Source organism: Suncus etruscus, chromosome 13 (genome assembly GCF_024139225.1).
Source record: "Suncus etruscus isolate mSunEtr1 chromosome 13, mSunEtr1.pri.cur, whole genome shotgun sequence".
Taxonomy (NCBI): domain Eukaryota; kingdom Metazoa; phylum Chordata; class Mammalia; order Eulipotyphla; family Soricidae; genus Suncus; species Suncus etruscus.
In genome coordinates, this window is record NC_064860.1 from 75000787 (window position 1) to 75024461 (window position 23675).

Below are 23675 nucleotides of genomic sequence, written 5' to 3' on the forward strand. Positions count from 1 at the left end.
ATGGTACACCCTGCTTGAGGCATTAGCAGTTTGATTGATTTGGTAAGACATGCAAGTCACCCCTTTAGGGTATTCTAGAGGGTGAAGGTTTATTTTAGTCAGTGTCTTGGATTTGAATCACTGCCATTGGGAATTTAAAACAAATTTATTCAAATTTTGGATGCTTTGTGTTTGGTGAATAGTAAAGCTTTCTGCTTACTAGTTATCAAAACAAAGCTATCTTTCAATGCAATTAATCACATCTGTCTGAGATAGCTCAAATGAAGCCCGGGTGTTAGTCCAAATTACTTTTTGACATTCTTTCCCTCCCATAGATCCATAATTTTAATCACAAGGAATTGTTTACCAAAGGAATTGTCTGTCTTTTCTACATAGCAGTTTATTGCTCAGTCTAAGTGCTTAACAATTTTTATGTTAGACGGCTCCAGTATTTAAAACATTTTACGAAGTCCCATGAGAAAATTATTGAACAATCAGCATGCAATAAACCTTGAAGCAATCTTCAAACAAGAGAAAGTTTAAGTGGGAGGATCTAAAGCCTGAAATTATAATAATCAAATAGTGTGGTCAGGAGACATTAGCTGTTGCTGTGAGGTCTTTGGAAGACAAATTTGACTGCAACCCACAGTGGATGAATAGCTGACATCAACACATTTTGTACCATGTCCTACACAAACAAATTGGGTGGGAAGCGAATCTTCCAAAATTAAATCAACTCATCATTTCCAGACAACATTCTTACAGTCTCTCTGCCATCCAGAGTTGGAGGAGGTGAAGATGGAAACATTGAAACTCTGATAAATTGTCTCATGACCACCAAAATGTCATTTTTCTTGGTGTGGAATTAAGCAGGTTTGGCCCAGTAATCCAGGATTTTTCCTTTTTGTAGGCTAGAGAATAATAAATAAGAATTTGAAAAAAATCTACCAAAATAAGACATGTACTAAATGTTATTAATTTGTTCTAGGTTAATGTTGATTCTTTGCAAAAAGAATTAATTCATAAAAATTCAGACACAAAGTCTGCATGATTGTGATTATTATGGTAGAAAATTATCTTACCATGAACTTCTTAAACAGTTAAAGCTTTTCTTGCTCTAGTTACTGTTTCCAAACATAAATGTTGGATAAATTTAAGTCTCATTGTCACAGAAGGATGTAAATCTACTACTTCTCACTAAGTTCATGTTAGAAAAATCTTATTTATGTAAAATAAAGAACATGATGTAGCTAACTACTTAACAGAAACTATAAAGTGTGCTTTCTATATTTTAGACAATTTCTCATCTAGATCTTGACTTATCTAAAGTTGGTGCCTGAGATCTGAAGTCATTGCTACCTAAAGATACAGGTGGCTTCATTACAACAAACAATACTTTACCACTTGCTTCTCTGGTTTTTCTTTTCCATCGAATATAAGTTTTATTTTACTTTAAAACATATATATAGGTACGTATGTAAATGATATATTTAATGTATAGTATCTGCATTATAATGTATAATTATTGTACAATAACAAAGGTACGCTTGTATTCTATGCATGCTGACATTTACCATTTAGAATTGAACTCTCATATGCTTATCAGCATTTACTCAGATATTTGACATGTATCCTGAAAGTGCAGAATGATAATTTCATGACACTTAAGCCAGTAAAAGGAGAATATTTCTGGTTTGAAAACTACAATCTTTCTAAAACAATGTCTAAAATAAACTAAAACAATTTTAGTACATGTTGGTTTTTGACTTTTAGTCCTTTGTTTTTCCTAGAACTTTTTAAAATTATTTAATAAATATAATGGAGCTCAACTCTTGACTAATATTACTTTACTAAATGATAACTTTATTTTTAATCGTGGAAACTATTATTACAATGCATACTATAAACAAATTTTATTTTACATATGGTTATGCATGCAAATTTTTCACTTGTATGGTAATTTTGATAAAAACTATTTCTCAGGACTATCTATGAATTATTTTATGTTTTACATAACTAGAAATCCATCAGGTACCAACACACTCTAACCTACTGTAAATATTTTAGTGTCATGAGCATCAAGAATTTCTTTCTTACACTATAATAAAAGTGTGCAGAGAAATTATCCGTACTAAGTTCATTTCATTATTTTTCGTTTGGAGCCACAACTGACAATGTTTAGTGCTTATTCTTTTTTTTTGGGGGGGGGGTCACACCGGCAGCGCTCAGGGGTTACTCCTGGCTCTACACTCAGAAATCGCTCCTGACAGGCTTGCGGAACCGCATGCGATGCCGGGATTTGAACCACCCACCGTCCTTCTGTATGAAAAGCAAACGCCTTACCTTCATGCTATCTCTCTGGCCCCTTTAGTGCTTATTCACAGCTCTATGTTCAAATATTTATTTTAAAGAACATGACTATCAATTGAAGTCCCAAATACAGGAAAACAAAGACATATCTGTTATTTTTTTCTTTGTTTTCTCGGCCACAGCCAGTGGTGCTCAGTGTTTATACCTTGCTCTGCACTCAGGGATAATTCCTTCTGGGGTTCTTTTGGAATACAGATATTGAAGCCAGGTCAACCACATATGAGGCGAATGCCCTCCCCTTTGTGCTATCTCTCTGGTCCCTAAAATACATCTTTTTCTTCAACACATTCTAAAAACGCAATGTATTTGGTTCTACTTATTTCTTTTGAATATTTTGAAGCTATCTAAAAATATAAAACAATAATATAAAATTATTCAACCTTGAAATTTATAGTATAAAAAACTGCAATTAAAATATTACAAAACAAAATTAATAATCTATATTTAAAAACAAATATTTCCTCTATTTTTCTACAAGGGCCATATTCTGTGATATCCTAGGACATACCTCTCTGTCAGAAGATTCACTCAATGATTCATGCCACAAATAATCAGGGATATTCAAATAAAAACAACAATAAAATATTTTATGCCACCATGACTGGCACACATCACAAAGAACAAGAACAACTACTGCTGGCATGAATGTGGGGAGAAAGGAACTCTTCTTCACTGCTGGTGGGAATGCCATCTAGTCTAGCTTTATGGAAAACAATATGGACACTCCTTAAAAAAAACCTGGACATTGAGCTCCCATATGACCTAGCATATATATATATATATATATATATATGTGTGTATATATATATGTATATATATATACATATATATCCTAGAGATATACCCTAACACTACAAAAACACAATACAATAATGTATTCTGCATTCCTATATTCATAGCAGCACTGTTTACAATAGCAAAATTCAGGAAATAACTCAAGTACCTGGCAACAGATGAGTGGCTAAAGAAACAATGATACATCTATACAATGGAATATTATGCAGCTGTTAGCGAGAGTTTATACTGAAAACAATCTCTTAAACCAAGAATTGCATATATAATTTTATATATTATACATAAGATATATTGTTTTTTGGGCCAAACCCAGCTGGGATCAGGGGTTCTCCTGTCTCTCCTAAGCTCAGAAATTGCTTCTGACAGTCTCAGGGACCCTATGGGATGCCAGGAATCAACCTGGGTCTGTACCATATCGTTCACACGCAAGGCAAAAGCTCTATCACTGTGTTAGTGCTTCAGCCCCAAGACTTTATTATATGTTAAATTCATTCCACCTCTCAGACATGTTTTTACATTCATGTCAAAGTGCACTCTACCAACCAAAATTGCCCAAGATTTTCCTGCTGTCCCTATGTCAATTCTAGCCCACCTTTACTCCTCTTCTCTCAATCATCATCTCACACTGCTTGGTAATTCAAGTTTTGTAATTCAAAGCCAAAGGATCATCATAGTTTGATAGCATTTATTCACAATTTTTTGTCCATCTAGATATCCATATAAATGAATTATCCAGTATTTGTTCATCCTCATCATTTGTTTTACTTAATATGATACCCAACTGTTCCATCCTTATTGCAGTAAAATTGAAGATTTCAACATGTACTATAATTGGGAATATATATCATAGTGTATAATATTTATAAATATTTTCCTTGGGGATAGAAATGTTAAAGGCCGGGTTAGCATCTTTAATCTACTTACATGCAATATATTAGTTAAAAATACAGCAGTAACATACACAATAATAATTATTCAATTTTGAATTGAAATTTTGGCTTACTATTCTGCCTGAAGTACAGATTATTTAAATTAGCTCTAGTTTAGTAGCATCTATTTAACTTTAGATATAGATTTTGAGAAAAATATTGCAATTAAATTAAATTTTCTATGTAGAATATGTGACATATATTATATAATTACACATATAATGTAATATAATAATATAATATAATAATGCAATTAAATTAAATTATTAAATTTTCTATGTAGAATATGTGACATATATTATATAATTACACATATAATAGATTTTAAAAATGAATTCTAACTGACATTATAGTATAAATAGCATAATGAGTTGACCATAGATAGAGACATTGTGCTATCTCTAATTCAAAATATAGTATATTAATTACTTTAGTTAAATTTTATTAATCACTTTAGGTAAAACCATAGCAGTTACAAGGTTGTTCATCGTCATTTAAGTTGTTGTTGTTGTTCACAGTTACAAAGTTGTTCAAGATTAGTTTCAGTAATACAATGTGCCATACCTATTACCAGCACACATTTCCCTCTACTAAAGTCCTAAGATTTCCACAAGTTCTCCCCCATATCTGTCTCTGGGGAAGACAATGTTTTCCTCTATATTTCTCTCATTCTTTTTCTCCTTTAGACACTATAATTTGTAATATTACTACTAAAGGCCTATCATGCATATCACTTTATCTACTTTTAGTACCCAATTCTTGTCGAGTGATCATTTCCAAATATCATTGTAATAGTGGTTACTTCTTTGCTCTAACTGCTACTACTCTGTTTAGAACAAGCTTCCTATCATATGCTGGTCCTCCAGGTCCTAGTCTCTATTGTTCCTGGATATTATTAAATACTATATTTTTTTAAATTTGGTTTGTGGGCCACACCTGGTGGTGCATAGAATTACTCCTGGCTCTGTGCTCAGAAGCTACTCCTGGCAGGCTCTGGGGACCATACAGGATGCCAGAGATTGATCTCCAGTGGACAGCTTACAAGGCAAATGTCCTTTCTGCTGTGCTATTGCTCTGCCTCTAATAGCCTCATTCTTTTTATCAAATAGTTTTTGATAAATTACGTTGATAACTAATTTTGATAAGTAAAGCACAAATAGTGTTTATCCTGAGTATATTCCTCTCCATCTAGCTCATGTCAGTCACTATAAAAGTCTTCATATCCATCCCTGTAAAGCAAATATCATGACTGCATAGGATTTTGTTGTATAGATGCACCAGAGTGCCTCAGGACCTTGGGTTGTTTCCAGACTCTTCCCATTCTGAATAGAGTTCTAATGAACAAAGGAAAGTAGAAGATTTTTCTGCATTGTCTTTTGGGGGCTTACAGGTATGTTTCTAGGAGTGATCTTGGTGTATCATATGTAAGTTTAATTTCTAGTTTTTTTGAGAAATGTCCCTATTGTTTTTCAAAAATGCTGCTGCAATCAGCGCTCCCACCAGCATTGAAAAAGAGAGTCCCTATGTCCCCACATCTGCACTAGCAATGGTTGTTCTTGTTCTTTGTGATGTGTGCCAGTCTTTGTGGTGTGAGATGATACCTCATTGTAGTTTTGATTTACATTCCACTGATGATTAATGATGTGGAGCGTTTTTATGTGCCTTTTGGCAATCTGTATTTTTTCTTTGAGGCAATATCTGTTCATTTCTTCTCCCTATATTTGAATGGGGTTAAATGATTTTTTGTTAAGTTCTACAAGTGCCATTTGTTAAGATATAGTAATTTTTATTATAACTAGGCTTTTAAAAATTAGTGAGGGTGCAAATATTTTCACATCTTCTCAAAGAACGTTCTTCAAAATGAGATGTGGATGACTATGTAAATTAGCAATTGCACTCTTTCAAAAGGAATTTTAGAAAGTCAAAAATCAAGCCACAAGTATTTCATGAAGTTCAGCATGATTCAGAAGTGGTAATGACTCGCTACCCTAAGAGCTGCCAGCTGATTATTTCCAATCTTCAAATATTGCTGATACTTTTATATTTTGTATGTAAATAAGTGGTGGCGATATGACCTAAAATGTATCCTTTACATTATTTTCATGGAATCAAATTATGTGGCTTTGAGAAAGAAAACATTTCCAATTTTAAGAAGAAAATGGATTATGTATTAATCCATAAAATCGTCTACTTCTGTCTGTAATTATGCTCTGGTATAGGTATACTATTACATGTTTTGAGCACAGGAATGAATCTATGTCTAGTCATCCCAGTCATTTTTCTTACGTTTTCCCCATAGGATAAGACAAGAGGAAAGATGGATGAGCTGCCACGTTTCCACAGAGGGATGCCAGTGAGATACAGACATTCCTGATGTAGGTCTTGGCATTAGCTGTGGATTGGCATAAGATTCTTCAAAGTTTCCTTAAATAATACCGATTAAGGTTTTATTTTCTAAGAGCCAGTCTCAGCTCTTGACTAGTTTTTTTTTGTAAAGTTTCTGGTTGAATTTTGAATTCAGTTTTGCCTTACATAGGCTTATTCAATTGCAGAAAAATGCTGGGAGTTTTTAGTTGTGTGTTGTTGTTGTTTTTTTTCCCAGTCACACACATTTTTTGCTTTCTCCAAGTTACCATCATCCTCAAACCTTGGGAGGTACAGTTAGATTGGATAATAGTCAAATCCCTAAGCAAATCTCTTGAAAAAAAATCGATTTTTCACAGTTATTCAAAAATGCATAATAATTCAGAGCCAGTCTACTGGGAGGTATCACTTTTTCAACCACAAGTTCCCTCTCAGCCTCCTTATTAGAACGCAGTGTGTGCAGGCCTTAGGTACACACTCGATTACTGTGATTCACTGAATCACAGCACATGCTGTTAGCACCCTGCCTGGGGCAATTGTTCTACATTCCTTTGGGACACTGGCACTCTTTGTACTTCCCTCTGAACTGAAATTATGCTTGAAAGCTTGATAATTTGATAAATCTTTTAATTGTGAGTTGTAAATCGTCAAGTTCCTTTTTAGTGTGGTGTTAACCATGTTAGCTTTCCCTGCAAAGAGCACACTGAAATGATTAGTTAAAAAGCATCCTTTGAAAAGGTTGAGCTCTGCATTCCTTTTTTTTTTTTTTGCGGGGGGGGTACCATCTTCCAGAAGCTGCCACATGAAGAAGACGTTTGACTCTCATTACACGAGGTGAAGAAAACTTCAAGTCGGCCTCATGCCTAGAAAGGATGGACTTGTTCATTGCTTACCTTAAAAACTGATTTGTCTTTGTGTGCTGTTCTTAGTTAGATGTGTCAGCCAATATTACCAGGCCTCTTTTTCCTTTATTCACTTATAGCAAAAATGCTGACACTGGAGAATTTTCTCTCCCTCTCACTCTCTTTTTTGTGATTTTAATAAATCCTTGCATTGTCTATGATGGAAGATTGAGTCATCATTTTAATATGAAACTTTTGAGATGAGAACTGAAATTTTCAATAGGGTGTCACATGAGGCCTTTGTGGTATCCTGACAATAGGAAACCAATTGTTTTGGTATTCATGCTATCAAAACAGGACAAAGATGTTTGGTTTTTCCCATAGCTATTCAGGAAGATGGTTAAGAGGCTGTTACAATGTCTAGGAGAACCACAAAGGGAAAAGAAAAGTTGTACCATGAGTTAAAAGAAAAAAAAGGCTTGCAGTAGATTTTAACTTCATCTGATTTAGAACTATATGACAAAAACATTAAATTTAATTTGATGCTATTCAATGTAAAATATTTACATTAAAGCATTAATTCAAAGTAGAAATGCAAATAAATACCAGAAGCCAACACATTTTATTTTTACAACATTATAATCTTCCTGATGTCAAAATATCTTAGATATTTATTTTTTAACCTCCAATAATATTTCTACTAACTTTTTGATGACAATATTTTATACAGTTTTTAATCTTATCAATATCACATATAGGTTACTTGATGTCTGTCTTTTCTTGGTTCCACTATATTTATGGATTTTTTTCTTATCTAGAAATTAGATTAATATTAAGTCTCACAAGGGTATTTTAAGAAGTAAATAAAATAACATGCCAAAACACTGTATACAAATAGTAGTTATCAATAAATATTACTTTTCTTTCATAATCAAATATCCATTCATGTTGGAATAAAAATAAATTGATATTTAAAACTCTAAGTATATGGGTTTTCAAGCCATTGTTTTCATATTTGTCTATGATAGTCATGAACCAGGTTTTAAAATATGCCAAATAACTCAAATGCATTTATATGTAACAACTAACAAAATATAATATAAAAAATCATAGTATAGATTTTGAAAAGTTATATCCCAGAAATTAGATCTTTTGTACTATTAGTTTGAACAATTGTATTTTCTTTTTCTTTCTTTTTTTGTTGGTGTTTGGGCCACACCCAGCAGTGCTCAGGGTTTACGCCTGGCTCTGTGCTAAGAAATCACTCCTGGCAGACTCAGGGGAACATATAGGATGCTACTGATCTAGGATCAGCAACATGCAAGACATATGCCCTCTCTCTATGCTATCACTTTGGCCCTAGATTGAATAATTTTAATTTATATTACTGTACCTGCTTTCAAAAAGCAATATTATTTTCTCATTTGCTGTTTGTTTGTGTTGTTATGTTTGTTTTGGGGACAAACCAGCAATGCTTAGGGATTACTCCTGAACTTTAAGCTCAGAAATAACTTCTGGCAAACTGGGGGACCATATGAGATGCCTGGGATCAAACCTGGGACTGTCTTGGATCTCTGCATGCAGGGCAAATTCCCTACCCCATGCTATCACTGCAGCCCACTATTTCTGCTTCACTTTCCATCTTACCCTCTGGTTCCTTCTCTTTCCTTTTCTCCTTTCCTTCTCGATTTTTTCTCTTTCACTTTTTCTCTCCCTTTCATTTTTATGTTTTCTTTCATTGGCATGCTCTTTTGTTTTCTCTTTATTTTCTTCTTTCTCTTTAATTTTCTTTCCCTTCATTCTTTCACACTAATTCTCTTTTGCTTCCTTCCTCCTTTTCTTCCTTGCTTCCTCCTTTCTTCCTCATATACTTAGGTTCTCCTTTTCCTTATTTCATCTTCCTTTGTACTTTCTTTTGTTTTTCTTTCTTGCCTATCTTCTTCATTTCTTTTTTCTTTCTTTATCTTTCTCTTTCTTCTCTGTCTTTCTGTCACTCTGTCTTTTTTCTGTCTTCCTTCCTTCCCTCCCTCTTTAACTCACACCTTCTTTCCTCCCTCCCTTCCTTCCTTTCCTTCCTTTCTTCCTTCTTTTTTCTCTTTCTGTCTTTCTTTCTCTTTTGCTTTCCTTCCTTCCTTGCTTGCTTTCTTTCTCTCTCTTTCTTTCTTTCCTTTTTTCTTTCTTTCCTTCCTTTCTTCCTCTCTCCCTCCCCCTCCCTCGCTCCCTTTCTCCTTCCCTCCCTTCTCTCTTTCTCACTCCTTTCTCTCTTTCCTTCCTTCCTTCCTTCCTTCCTTCCTTCCTTCTTTCCTCCCTCCCTCCCTCCCTCCCTTCCTTCCTTCCTTCCTTCCTTCCTTCCTTCCTTCTTTCCTCCCTCCCTCCCTCCCTCCCTTCCTTCCTCCCTCCCTCCCTCCCTCCCTTCCTTCCTTCCTTCCTTCCTTCCTTCCTTCCTTCCTTCCTTCTTTCCTCCCTCCCTCCTTCCTTCCCTCCCTCCCTCCCTCCCTCCCTCCCTCCCTTCCTTCCTTCCTTCCTTCCTTCTTTACTCCCTCCCTCCCTCCCTTCCTTCCTCCCTCCCTCTCTTCCTTCCTTCCTTCCTTCCTTCCTTCCTTCCTTCCTTCCCTCCCTTCCTTCCTCCCTCCCTCCCTCCCTTCCTTCCTTCCTTCCTTCTTTCCTCCCTCCCTCCTTCCTTCCCTCCCTCCCTCCCTCCCTCCCTCCCTTCCTTCCTTCCTTCCTTCCTTCCTTCTTTCCTCCCTCCCTCCCTCCCTCCCTTCCTTCCTTCTTTCCTCCCTCCCTCCCTCCCTCCCTCCCTTCCTTCCTTCCTTCCTTCCTTCCTTCCTTCCTTCCTTCCTTCCTTCCTTCTTTACTCCCTCCCTCCCTTCCTTCCTCCCTCCCTCTCTTCCTTCCTTCCTTCCTTCCTTCCTTCCTTCCTTCCTTCCTTCCTTCTTCCTTCCTTCCTTCCTTCTCTTCAAAGTGGTAAGGGAGCTGAAAGGCTACTTTCATTGATCCTCAGAGAGTCAGATTGGTGGCTGAGTCAAAGGCTTTAACATCTGGTGTTGCTTGTATTCTTTATTATAGGGAACTACCTAGACCTCTAGTCATGCTTTTCAATTATTCCAAGGTTACTTCTAGCTATGCTTTATGGAGCCTCTTGTGTTGCAATAGCTATAATTTATAAAAATATATGTTGTCAAATACTGAACTAGGGTTGACTTCATTCATAGTATCTTCCCTAACCTCCATGTTATCTCTTTGGCTCTTCTATTATTAAAATTGTAAATATAAACAGTAACAGAAATGTTTATGCTCAATTATTATTATTATTATTATTATTATTATTATTATTATTATTATTATTATTATTATTATTTTGGACCACACCGGCTCCTCTCCGGGGTTACTCCTAACTCTGTGGTCAGAAATCACTCCTGGCTTACAAGACCATATGAGATGCTAGGATTCAAACCCAGGCCCATTTTGAGTTGGCTGCTGGCAAGGTAAAAGCCTTATTGCTGTGCTATATTTCAACCCCACTTTTTATTTCTTAATTTTAGATACTATGATTTGTAAAACTTAATAATAATAGGTTTTTATGCTTATAAATTTCTTAAACAGCACTATCTCAAATGTATACTGTGTGTTTGTGTGTGTGTGTGTGTGTGTGTGTGTGTGTGTGTGTTTGGGTCACATCCAGTGCCTCTCAGGGCTTACTCCTGGCTCTAGGCTCAGAAATTGCTCCTGCAGGCTCAGGGGACCATATGGGATACCGGGATTTGAATCACAGTCCCTCCGCATGCAAAACAAACACCTTGCCTCTATACTATCTCTCAGGTCCCAAAATTTATACAATTTTAATTCCATGTCATTCCACCTAGATAAAACCAATTAGGCTAATTATATAATGATGAAAACTGAAAGAAAAAATATTTTTCTGATTGAATTTTACTACCGTACCTCTCTCTATAAATTTATATATACTCAGAAACATATATATAATTTTCACATAATTTTGTAATGAACATACATACACATAATAGTCACCACTGTAGTCTTAATTTTAGTTTATTTATCCATATACTTTTACCCCTAATTAGGATAAATTAGTCTAATTTTTTGTTTTGTTTTCATGATCTTTATCCTTCTTTGAATGTATAGTATAGAAAAATGTATAGTATAGAAAAATTTCAATCCGTTTTCTTTGAAAACAAGTTACAGTGAAATGCTATTGATAGTTTTAAATATGAGATAATTGGAACGGAATAGTGGTGATTAATCTGGTGAAAAAAGAGATGAGAAGAGTTTCTGAAGAAAAAACAGAGACAATGAATGGACATTCATTTATTTTTACATATAAGTTTTTCATGTTCTTAGCCAAGAAACTTACCTTATGTTCTTGAACAGTGCTACATCATTGGAGACATTGTGTCTATGGCAATTTTGAGAAAGAGGATTAATGCTATTTTTAAATTCAAACACTTTAACTCTTATTTTTTACATATAATTTTTATAGACTATGCTCTTTTGTTCATAGTATGGTGATACTAGTTCTCTCAAAAATATTTAAAAAATCAATATTTTTCCTAAGTCAATTGTCATCACTATAGTTTATTATTAAATGACAGTGATCTTATGAATTTCTCTAGGTATCTGATGGATATATGAATAATCCAGTAAAATTTAATTGTTCCCATTTTCATAAATTGTTTAGTATATTTATCATGACATTTTTCTAGCAATCTTTGTTTGAACTCATTAATGTCTCTTCATGTAGCCTACCTCTCTGTTCACTGATTTGATTGTACTTTGATTCACTTTTCAAGCTGTAACTGAAATAAAAATTTCTGAAATACTAAAAGTACTAACACACTGTAAAATAAACATGTGGGGCCATTGCGGTGGCGCAAGGGGTAAGGTGTCTGCCTTGCCCCTGCTAGTCTAGGATAGACCTTGGTTCAATCTCCTAGTTGTCCCATATGGTCCCCCAAGCCAGGAATGATTTCTGAGTGCATAGCCAGGAATAACTTGTGAGCATCACTGGATGTGGCCCAAATACAAAAACAAAAAAATAAAGAAAAAAGAAAAAATATTTTACCATACAAAATTATATTTTATAGAAATTTATCTTGATAGAAATTTAATGGAATTTATATTAAAATGAATAATTTTCTAATAATAAAGTAAGAATGTAATTAATGTGAAAAATATAAAATAGAACTTTAAAATTTAGTATTGCTATCTATAGTATACAAACATATGAACTGGTGAATTGGTGAATTTCACCAAGTAATGGTTGATGAATATAAGAAAATAAAATGTTATAAGGAAGAGCAATCTTAAGAGGCATCCTTATTTAGCATTTTGAAATAAAATAAAATGCTACAAAGGAAAAGTACCACTTTTTAGAGCAAAACAGGAAAAGTTCCAGGAATTGTAGTTAGGAATTAATCATCGGTTCTAGAAAAAGTCTTAGCCCAAGTATGTAAATAAAATCGTGATTGTTTTAAATTTTTACTTCTCTATCAAAAAAAGTTATTGCTAAATCCTTGACCAATAAAAATTAATTTTCAGACACTATATTTCCTCTTTTAAGTTTAAATTTGGTTACTGTTATATAAAAAAATGCATTTATTTGAAACTCTCCCAGGTTTAACTGTCCTCACTTATCAGAAAAGAGGCAGGAAGAATTTTATTGTCTATGCATCTGTGAAAAAATTATAAATTTAAGACACAATTTTAAAAAGATGTGAAAATAGATACAAAAATCTAGATTTCAAAGGAGTATTCACTTGGAGAAGTATTTATCTTTGAAATTTATATTTGTTCAATTTGTTCACTCTTTCCATATTCTTTCATTATGTCACATAGAGTTTCATTTAATTTTTTAAATTATTATTTTGTATAAAGGTATATTCTCCTTAGCATTTTATGCATATAACAGGTAATATAGAAATGGTATAATGTCTAGCATTTAGAAGATATTACTATAAAACACAATGGTTTGATAAGCAAAATATAGCAATAAGAAAAAGACAATTAAAATCCATCAAGAAAATTTCAAGCTTATTTCAACCAGTCATTAAATGCATAAAATAAAATGCCTAGAATTAAAGATTATTTTAACTTTCATTTCAAATGAATAAATGAAGAATAACATTTACACTTTATATATTATTTAAAGTGTTTAATCAAACATAAATGTAGGATTAATGCATTAGATTTAAATCCACTTAAAGAAGTATAGTGAATGACCTTGTTTCAACTCATAACTCATCACACTTACAGGGTAGAAATTTAGTTCTCCCTCATCTAAACTTTTTTAGAATAGTTGTTCAAACAAGAACTCAGCCTTTTCCATGAACTGTTGAACAGAAAATCCTGTCAGTATTCTCTCTGTTAAAGCTCTATAATTAGAACTTGCTGAGAGCAAAATTACAGTGATAAATAATTATATTTTCTCATCTAACAGCACATGTGGGAATACAATAGAGATAAACACAATGAGAGAGAGGGAGAGAGGAATATAGAACACTCTTTCTGACTAGTGGCTCTGATAAAAACTTCACCAGAGACAAGCAATAAACTTTGTATGCAAGTAGCAAATCACTCCCACCAAGCCAGAGATCCCAAGTTATTCAGTGTCTATAATAAAAACTATTCCATGACATGTTTAGGAAATCAATGATAGTGTCATGTTAAGTGCACCTTCATGGATTATTACAGGTCAGTCTAAGAATCGTTTAATTCTCATTCTCCATCATTTCACAAGTTTTTAGTTTTCCTTTGTTGGCGCATCATTATTAAACAAACATCAGAACTGCCAGCTTAGTGCAGGTGGATTAGCTGTGCAAACATAAAAAACAACATGACCTACATATAATATAGAAGATGTGGTATATAGGATGTGCAATCCACAGAGAAGAAAATAGACAAAGGTTAAATTGACAGTTGTAAGAACTTTTTATTTTCCTCAATTTCCCAGAGGAACTGTAGTATATAAATTGAAGCTTGTATTTTACTTCAAATATAGTAACGTTATCTTCTCTCAGCGGGATCTGTTCAATATGTCTTCTCTCCCCCTAATGGTCCTTCAACATAAGAAGTAGACAAAGTCTGTTTCAAAAAATCAACCAGTTCGAATCTGTCTGAGTTCATTGAACCTAATTCTTTCTTGGGTACAAGATGGATCAAGCAGGTCGGTGGTAGGATAGCACAGAGGTAGGATACTTGCTTTGCATTCTGCAGATCTAGACCTCTGGCAGCCCAGAAAGTCCCAGAGTCATGGGTGATTCTACTGAATCAGGAGTAATCCCAGCACAACTAAAATGGAATCCAAACAAAAACAAATAAACAAATAGTGATGGGTCAAGGATTACAAACTAAATCAAGTGAATATATGGCCAGACATTTTTTTAAGAGCTAAAAGTTGAGATATGTTCCCATGCAGGTATGAACAATTAGTCTTATATAGAAACTAATTAGAAAAAGATCATTGTATTTTCATTTAACTGTTTATCTTTTAATTTTAGGGACACATTCAAACATTCTCAGGAATTACTCCTGGCAGGATTCAGGGGACCATATGAGGTTCCTGGGATCAAACCTGAGAAAACTATATTCAGTTGAATGTCTTGCATATCACTGGTTCCTTTTCCTTTAATTCTCATCAAGCACATTTTATGAATAAAGTTTGGAGAAAATTCCAGCCTTACTAAATAAAGTACTAATGCAAATATTTTGTTAACAGTATTTGATCATATTGAAAGATAGTTACTGCTAGTTTTAGCACTATATCTAAAAATCCAGAAAGTTTAATATGTAGGATTGAACATGCTGGATTTATCCTACTTGTTTTCATTGAAGGACAATTAAGAAGTATGTGTTCTTTCAAGTTCTATATTCTTCTAGATTAGAGTTTAGTCAGGAAATAACTACTTGTTTGTTCTGTTCTTAGAATAAGCAATGTTGAGGAGTATACTTTGATTCAGTTAGATCATAATCCAAAGAAAGAAAAAATTAATTAATCTACCATAATTTCCTCGAATCTCTATTTACAATTGATATATGAGCATAGTCAATAAAGCATTTTGGAAGAAAATTAGAGCCTTATTTTAAAATAATTTATTTTCAGAATAATTTAAGTAAAGTGATTTTTCATCACAATTAATGTTAAGTAGCTATTCTGGGAGCTTGGACTACATACCAGAATTTAAAATTTTGTAGAATTTATAATTTTTGCCTCCAGGAGTTTATCCACTGAATTAGAGAAGAATGATAATCTTTTTGAATTAGATGTATGATTTCCTAACAATAATTACTTAGAAAATAATTTTAAGGGGATTAGAACCAGAGATGGATGAGATATATGGACCATCAGATGGTCCATATCAGATATATGGATCATCATAAGAAATTTCTCAAATCATAATATATCCATAGTATTTTTGAAAATGTGTGCAGCCAACTGTGTTTTGCCTTCTAATTCTTTAAACACTCAAATAATTATATTCAGAAAAATGCAAATGAATTTTACTAAGAGCTATCCTCCCTTAAATTTTAATTCTGGATGAGTTCCAGTAAAATACACTGCATATGTTTTTGATTCATTTTTCACTTACTGAGTCATTATAGAGGCTATAATGAAACTTCAAGTGGTACTTTTCTTAGTCTTTTCAACAGTTTCAAAGGGAAGCAAATCTACATTGAAGTCCTCGAGAAGTAGAAATTGAAACCAAACTACATGGTTTATGAACTGGAGAATCTTGCAATTTGCCATGTCCTAGAAAGTGAAACGGCAATTGAGGATACTTTCTTTTGCTAAATTATATCTTCTGGTTTTAGAAATGGAAGGGACACTGTCACCCTACATAATCATTTCCATAGATTTAAAAGGGTTAGGAAAGTAAATCCAAACATGGGTCTTTTAAAAGTACCAGTGGAATTAATTTTTTTCTTTTGTTTTTTAGGTCACACCTGGCAGTGCTCAGGGTTTATGCCTAGCTCTGAGCTCTGAAATGTCTCCTGGAGGGCTGGGAACGTACGGGAGACTGGAGACCGAGTCTGGGTTGACTCCATGCAAGACAAATGTCCTTTCCTCCGTCTTGCAGGCCCTGAGGAATTAAATTTTAAGAGATGACGGAGTTAGAAACATTATATATGAGTCTCCCCATATAGTCCATAATTTCACAGACGTAATTTGTTTGCTAAATCTATTTTGAAATTCTGGGGCCTATTGAAGGATTATAAACCTCCAAAAATATGGATGCTAAATCACAATTCATCTTAATCAATTTTGACTTATAGTTAGTAGTGTTTGCCTATCTTAAGCTTCCAACTATATGCACATATTTTTGCAGAGACTTTTATACATTTTAGAGGAAGCAGAAAGATTTTAGGTAAATACCATTTTATGAGTGAGAAAGTAGGCAACCTGTCTTCTAATTTCTGATCACAGAAATATGGAAAAGAGATATGAATTTTTATTGTTGCATATTCTCTGTATTGTACATATCCTTACTCTAGCTAAATTGAGTTCCAGAGATGTTAAAAGGCTAGTAAGTTTAAAATCCCACTATTTTACTTTATTCTATTTTGTTTTCTTGGTATTTTAAAAGTAAAGAACATATCATTAAAAGTAATTGAAAAATAAATTAAAAATTCAACACACCCTAACAGAGAAGTCTTGGGAAAGTCTTAAAATTGTCCTTAACATGAGTCATAAAATAAGTGGGCCCTCAGCATAAATCTAAATTGTTATTTTTTGCTGTTTCCTAACAAAGCAAATGTATATAAAGAAGCAAGCAAAAAGATACAAATTCTGAGTCAGGAGGAGATATTTTCAAGATGACACATTATGAGGTGTATATGTTCAATCTTCAGTAATAAAAATTATATTTTATATTTAGAAACAGCAAAATAAATAAATTTAAAAGAAAAAAATCACAGAAATTCAGGCAATCAAAGGTAGTTCTACCAGTCATATCGTTTTATAAGATTTTTTTTTTGTAGATGCTCAACGAACTAAAAATAGTTTTGGAAAAAAGTCAAGAAAAGTGTGTGAATAGATGCAACATAGAATTTAAAGAGAAAATTATGTACTTAAAAGATGCACTGCTAAAAAAAAGGAATTTACTGAAATAAAGAATACGTATATTTAAACAAGCAAAAAAGAAAATCAGAAAGGTTTCATAATAGGACAATTGAAATTGCCGTGAGAGGAATAAAAAATAAATTATCAAAGAAAACTGAAGAGACAAAAATACTTTTAGGACACTATCAAATATAATAACAGATACTGAGGAAGTCTAAAAATTAGAAAAAAAATACACCAAAATACTACACAAAGAAACAATAATTCAAAATTTCTTAAATTTGTAAATGGATATAAATAGAGAAAATGTTCAGTATACTTTAAAGAGAATAGATTTAATAAGTAAATATAGATATAGTATGACAAAATTCTAGAAATGTTTTATCTAGAGATATTTAAATACACAATATTAAAAATAACATAAGTTTAAAAAAGCAAGAAATAACAAGAAATGATAAAAATAAGATAAACTTATTACATATGAGGCAACTCAAAATGGTAAAAAAAATTCTCCTTAGAAAATTTAAATATCAAAGAAATTGTGGTAATATTCTTAAATTGCTGTATTTTGTATGTTAGAAATAAAATCTGTCTTTATAAATACTTCAATTCAAAGATAAGAATGAATTGAAAATATTTTCACAACTCTGCTTACATTTTTATTGCTATACTCATGCTTAGCACCCCAAGGGCAGGGACTATGTTCTGTGCAACTCTATGTCTTGTGGAAAAAGCAAGGACACTGTAATCATGTATTAAATTAATGAATTAATCACATGGTTCACTGAACTAGCAGGAAGCTATCATTGCTAGCTGCTAATATTTCAGAGAAAAAAGATTTTGACTACAGAGGTTTTACTCTGTAGTTGTGCCACTGTGGATATTATAGTATTTAAAATAATCAGGTAATAGGATGTTCTTTCTGAAATGTATAGTTTATTTTAAAAAGGTAAAATGGTAGGCTATAGTGACTGACAAAGTTAAAACTGACACCTTTAGATAAGTCAGTGAATGATACAGAAACAACTGCAATAAAGCTAACTCATTTGCAGTTTGTTTTCATAAAACATAGCCATCAATCAACTGAAACCAGATGCTCATTTTTTTAAACTATGAGTGATACTATTAAATAAAGAAGACAATAAAGTTATTACTAAAATATGTGTGAGTCCCCAAATAAGACAAATAGTTCTGGCTTTATATTAAGCACCTAGAAAACAAATCATTTATTCTGTTTCATTTTTAATTTGTTCAATGTTCTAATACTCTTGGACAGAGGAAAAATTAGTGTTAGTGAAGGTCTCATATTTTTAAATGGTGAATGTAAAAAGTTAAATTATGCTAAAAGGGATTTTTATATTAAAATAATATTTCTGTCATAAGAACGTATATTGATTGGTTAATGAGGGCTAACTACATGATATGTAGACACCATATTTCAATCACTATTTGTTGTCTTTCTATTCTTGAGTGCATGTTTAACCAATTTATTTTATTTTAGTGTGGCCTTTCATCACACTTTAAATTTCTTTAGGAGGTTAAAATTCCAAAAATAATTTTCTGTAACTAATTATTATACAAAAGAGTCTCAGTTTTCCCAACATATGTCTGACAAAATTCTGGGCAACATTATAGTGATTTTTTTATAAGCTCTTTAACCCCAAGTTCCTTCCATGTGAACTGATGTTTCTTATTACTAGTTTGTGTGAATAGAAATTATAGTGTCACTTCTATGCTTTGCTCTTTTTTTTATATAGTATGATAAATGCATCTGGAAATAAATTCAGAACCAAGGATTACCTATTTCTTCACTCCAGACATGGATTAGCCATACATTAGCCACTATTTCCTGTCTGAGATCAATTCCTGCTATCAGAACACTGTTCATTTAGTAGCACTAATGGGGCCTATAGATCTGTTTTTCTCTAGCTAGATCATTTTGTTATTTTGATAGCTCCTGACTTTAACTGGTCACATTTGTTAATTTTAATGGTTAGTCTATAAACTTCTACTTGTCTAAACTCTGTCATATGAATGAGTTTAGTTCTTCAAGTAAATGATGACTAAAAATGCCATCAAAATTCTGTAAGACTAGAGGATCTGAAAGAATAATATAAAGCTAAGCAAGAAATTGACTTTTTCCTCCCAATCTTGTAGTTGAGTACCTGTAATAAGACACACTAATTTACTAGGTTTTTCTCTGCATTTGAAGCTTAAGGCTGAAATGGAAGCTCTATATAGAAAACAGTAAATAAATATCAAGTGTATAAAGTAAAAAATCACAAATAATTGAGCATTGCAAAACATAAAACATAAAGTTAGATTAATATATTTACATAATTGGACAAATATTTCATGGACAGAGAATACAGTGAACTATCCTCCTATGTGAAAGTGTGTAATTATTTTAAAAACAGAAAAGTTTCAACCTGGTCTGGTTGATCAGTCATGGATTGTAGTAACTAAGTTAGAATTTTAAAATGAATGTATGCTAGTGAACTATGCTTCATAAAAATCTATGCATTTGTAATTTAGAACAGTGTTTATAAATTATAGTGCACCTAAGAATATATAGAGATGTTAGACTTAAATTTACATATTTATCCACAGAGGTATTGATTTAGAATGCCTGGGGTTACTACGAAGGTTTCATATTTCATAAGTATGTCAGAATGTTTTGTTGTTTTTTTATTTTTTTGTTGGGGACATATTTTATGAAAAAGAGACTATCATTGTCAGTTCACATCCAGGACTAGTTAGCTAATGGACGTAATCCAAAAGTTTGTGATGGACTATGAGCATCTCAAAAAGTTCCCAGGTCTTCACCAATCTGAATCTTCTTATGCGGGGTTTTTCTAGGGTGATCCTTTTACTTCGTAGCATCTACATTAACCTCTTTACTTTCATTTTCTTCTCTTGACACCCCGAATTAGGGGAGGGGGTCATCAAACTCGTGGCCCGCGAGTTGTTGGGGCTTCCGTACAACATTTTGTGACCCATGGCCGGCCTTCAAATATCGCAGTGTTCACGATTATTTGCTTACCGAATAAAAATCGCATATTTGAAGGCAGGCCGCGGGCCACAAAATGTTGTACTGAGGCCGCAACAACTCGCAGGCCGCGAGTTTGAGACCCCTTTCAGCTGCGGTGCAGTCTGGTGTGGTCTGGCTCCAGACTTCTTTTGGTGTTCTTGAAGGCCTTGACTAAAGGGAGACTCCTCAGTAACTTGTCCCTCCATGCAGAAAAAAGGTGAGTCAGGAACTGGAATGAGTTCCAGTGAAGTATTGGCTGTTTCTTCCTCAGAAAAAAAAAACTTCAGAAGATTTTGACCCAGATCAGTATCAAGCATAGTTCTAGACAAAAGAAAGCCTTTGCTCTGTGACTTCACTTATAGTGCTTATTATGTTTTGAAAAACCTTAATCCTGAGTTTCTAAGCTTTCTCATATACTACTCTGGGTCTTAGTCAAAATACTAAGGTGCTAAGTTTTCCTGTCTACAAGGCTCTTACTCAGACACATGTGCAATTTGGTTCCAAACCAGATGCAATCAGACACACAAATTTGGTTCCATTCTTCTTTTTAAATTAAAAAAATCATTTTCAACAAAATCAAGTCCAAAAACCATTTTCAACATAGACATTTTGGGTTAAATTTATTACCTAAGAAATTTTTGAGGCTTGAACATCGACCTTGTTTTTAGCTCCAATATTTTCTCCATTGCTACACATACTGTAGACATAGGAGGGACACAGTGCAGGCACCGAGTAAAGAAAATCTCCATTCACAATAAACACTGACAAAGCTTAGACATTCAGACCAAATTTAAACCTAATATATGCAATTAGAGGCATCCATAGAGCTGTGTCAAATTGTCTTTCAGTTAAGGATTACTGAACTATGCTTTGGCCTCCATAAGGATAAAGTCCTGACAAGAAGTACCATTGTCAGGATTCACAGCAGGTATTTTATATATTTAAGTACCATATTTTCATTTTTCCATCACCATCTTTGTGTCACAGGGCAAAAGGTTTTTTCCACAGGCAATAATGCATTGCTTCAATGTCTTATGCTTGAATCTCACTAATATCCTAAATTTCCTTTATATTGTTACCTCCTCCACTAGGTTAGTTTTAAGCCATGTTAGATAAAATCTAGCAATTTCTAGCACCTCTACATAAAAAAATACATAGTTTAATTTTGTCCCTTGTAAATTTCATATATTCTACAAGCTTGAGGACCATAATACTCAATGAAGTCATGCCTCGAAATTTTAACAGGTTTATTTTGTGTGGTGTTGAGATAGAGGAGAAATTAATAAAAAAAATTATGGCAATCAATTCTATGAAGTACAAAATATAAATCACCATAACAATATAGAATAATGAATGGTTAATTTAGTATTTCAATTGACCCATAATAATATCTACAAAAAGTTAGCTATTTTTCATATATAGTGGTATGTAGAACACATCCAATATTGTTTAATACTCATTCAGGAGACTAACCAGCATCAGCCACATACTAGGTAAGTGCCTCAACTCCTGCCCAATATATGGCACCCACATCAAGCAGTAATATATATTATAAACATATATATGTATGTGTATATATACATATGAATATATATTTTTGTTTTTCACAGACTTGTTGACTTTTGATCTTTTTTCTTTGCTTTTGGACATAAAATGTTAATTACATAGGTCCTATATCTATATGTACCCAGAACTATTTCAAGGTGCAGCCAAGATGGCTGACTTTCTTCCCACAGGGTAGTCCTCTGAGGTCCAGGGACAGTGCATATATACTGCATATTCCTGAAAGACCATCCATCTGGGGAGTCATAATTACACAGCAAAAATAGAGTGTTATGAGCAGTCTCATTCCTGTCCATAATCTCTGAATTCACAGACTACAGGTGGTAGGCATTCAATCATTTTGGTTTTGAAGTTTACTGGGTAACATTTGGGCCTCCTGGAGATATGTCCACAGATCTACTAAATCCCCTAACATAGCTGAATAAACCTAGTCCCTCACAAATTCCAGAAACTACTTCTGTTACTCCCCATTTTGGGACTTCTGCAAATAAACTGGGTGGCATGTGAAGCAGACTTGAAAAAACAATAAAACTGGCAGCAACAACATAACTTCTGCAGCTAAAAAGACCTCCTAAAATGTGTTATGTTCAATTTTAGGCCAGGGCAAGTGCAAAATATGGGAGAGAGGAGTACCCCATATCTGTTGATTCCCAATATAGTAGTATATTTTTAAATCAAAAAATCCTCTGAAGCATATTATTTGTTCATATGTATTACATCCCTAAAATTATAATTTTAAGATTTTCCTTCCTGTGTGTTTTCTTCTTGTTTATTCATGTTCCATGATGCATGCTGAGGTTTTCAGTACAATGAAAGGAAAATGAAGGGATGGGAGCAGGTTATTTGGCCATTTTGTTTTCAGTTGCACATCAAATCTGGGGATGAGCACATCAATTTTTTTTTGTTCACAACAATTTTACCAGTTCTATCATCATCAATGATTTACAATTTTTTAGTGCAATCATGATTCATCAAGACAGGAATCTTACAATCACTTTGGAACATCCAGAGCTTGTCTTGATTTTGAACATTGTTGATGGTTTTGAGGGCACAATGGTAGTGACCTGAAAAGGTGGTGGAAAAGCACAAGTATTATTTTTAAGTGAGCCTGCAATATTCTAGATACTATGTTAGTCACTTGACTTGGAGATTGCTGTCAAAGGAAGTTTTTGTGATGACCAATGTCCAACTAACAAATTTTATAATAAATTAAACTCTCTAAACCTGCTCACATATCTCCCTCAATGATAAAAAAGAACACAATGTTTTGTAAGGGTTTTTTAATCTAGGATATAGTTTTATGTTTCTAGATATTTTTAAAATCATATTTTAGGGGTCCAGAGCAATAGTGCAGTGGATAGGGCCTTTGCTTTGCATGTGGTAGACCTGGAACATACCTGTGTTCACTCCCCGGCATCTCGTATGGTCCCTGAGCCTTCATGGAGCAATTTCTGAATGCAGAGTCAGGAGTAATCCCTAAGTGCTACCAGGCTTGACCCCCTAAAATATTTTGGAGAAATATTATTTTAAAAGTTTCTTCTTAGATCTTGTTTTCCTTGAGATACAGCCTATACACAGTTAATTTATGTTATGAATTTATAATTTATGCTATTGAATTTATAATTCAATCTTTTTGGATGCAAATTTGCATTTTAAAAGATTTAAATCCTTTTAATAATAATAATAATTGGTTGTGACCACACATAGCATAATGTTCTCCTATG

General features: G+C 33.4%; 1 pseudogene; it reads right to left on the bottom strand.

Annotated features, from left to right (window-relative positions):
* LOC126025848 (60S ribosomal protein L19-like) overlaps nucleotides 1-23368 on the bottom strand; it is a 124325-nt pseudogene extending 100957 nt beyond the window's left edge.
* Nucleotides 23369-23675: the final 307 nt, after the last annotated feature.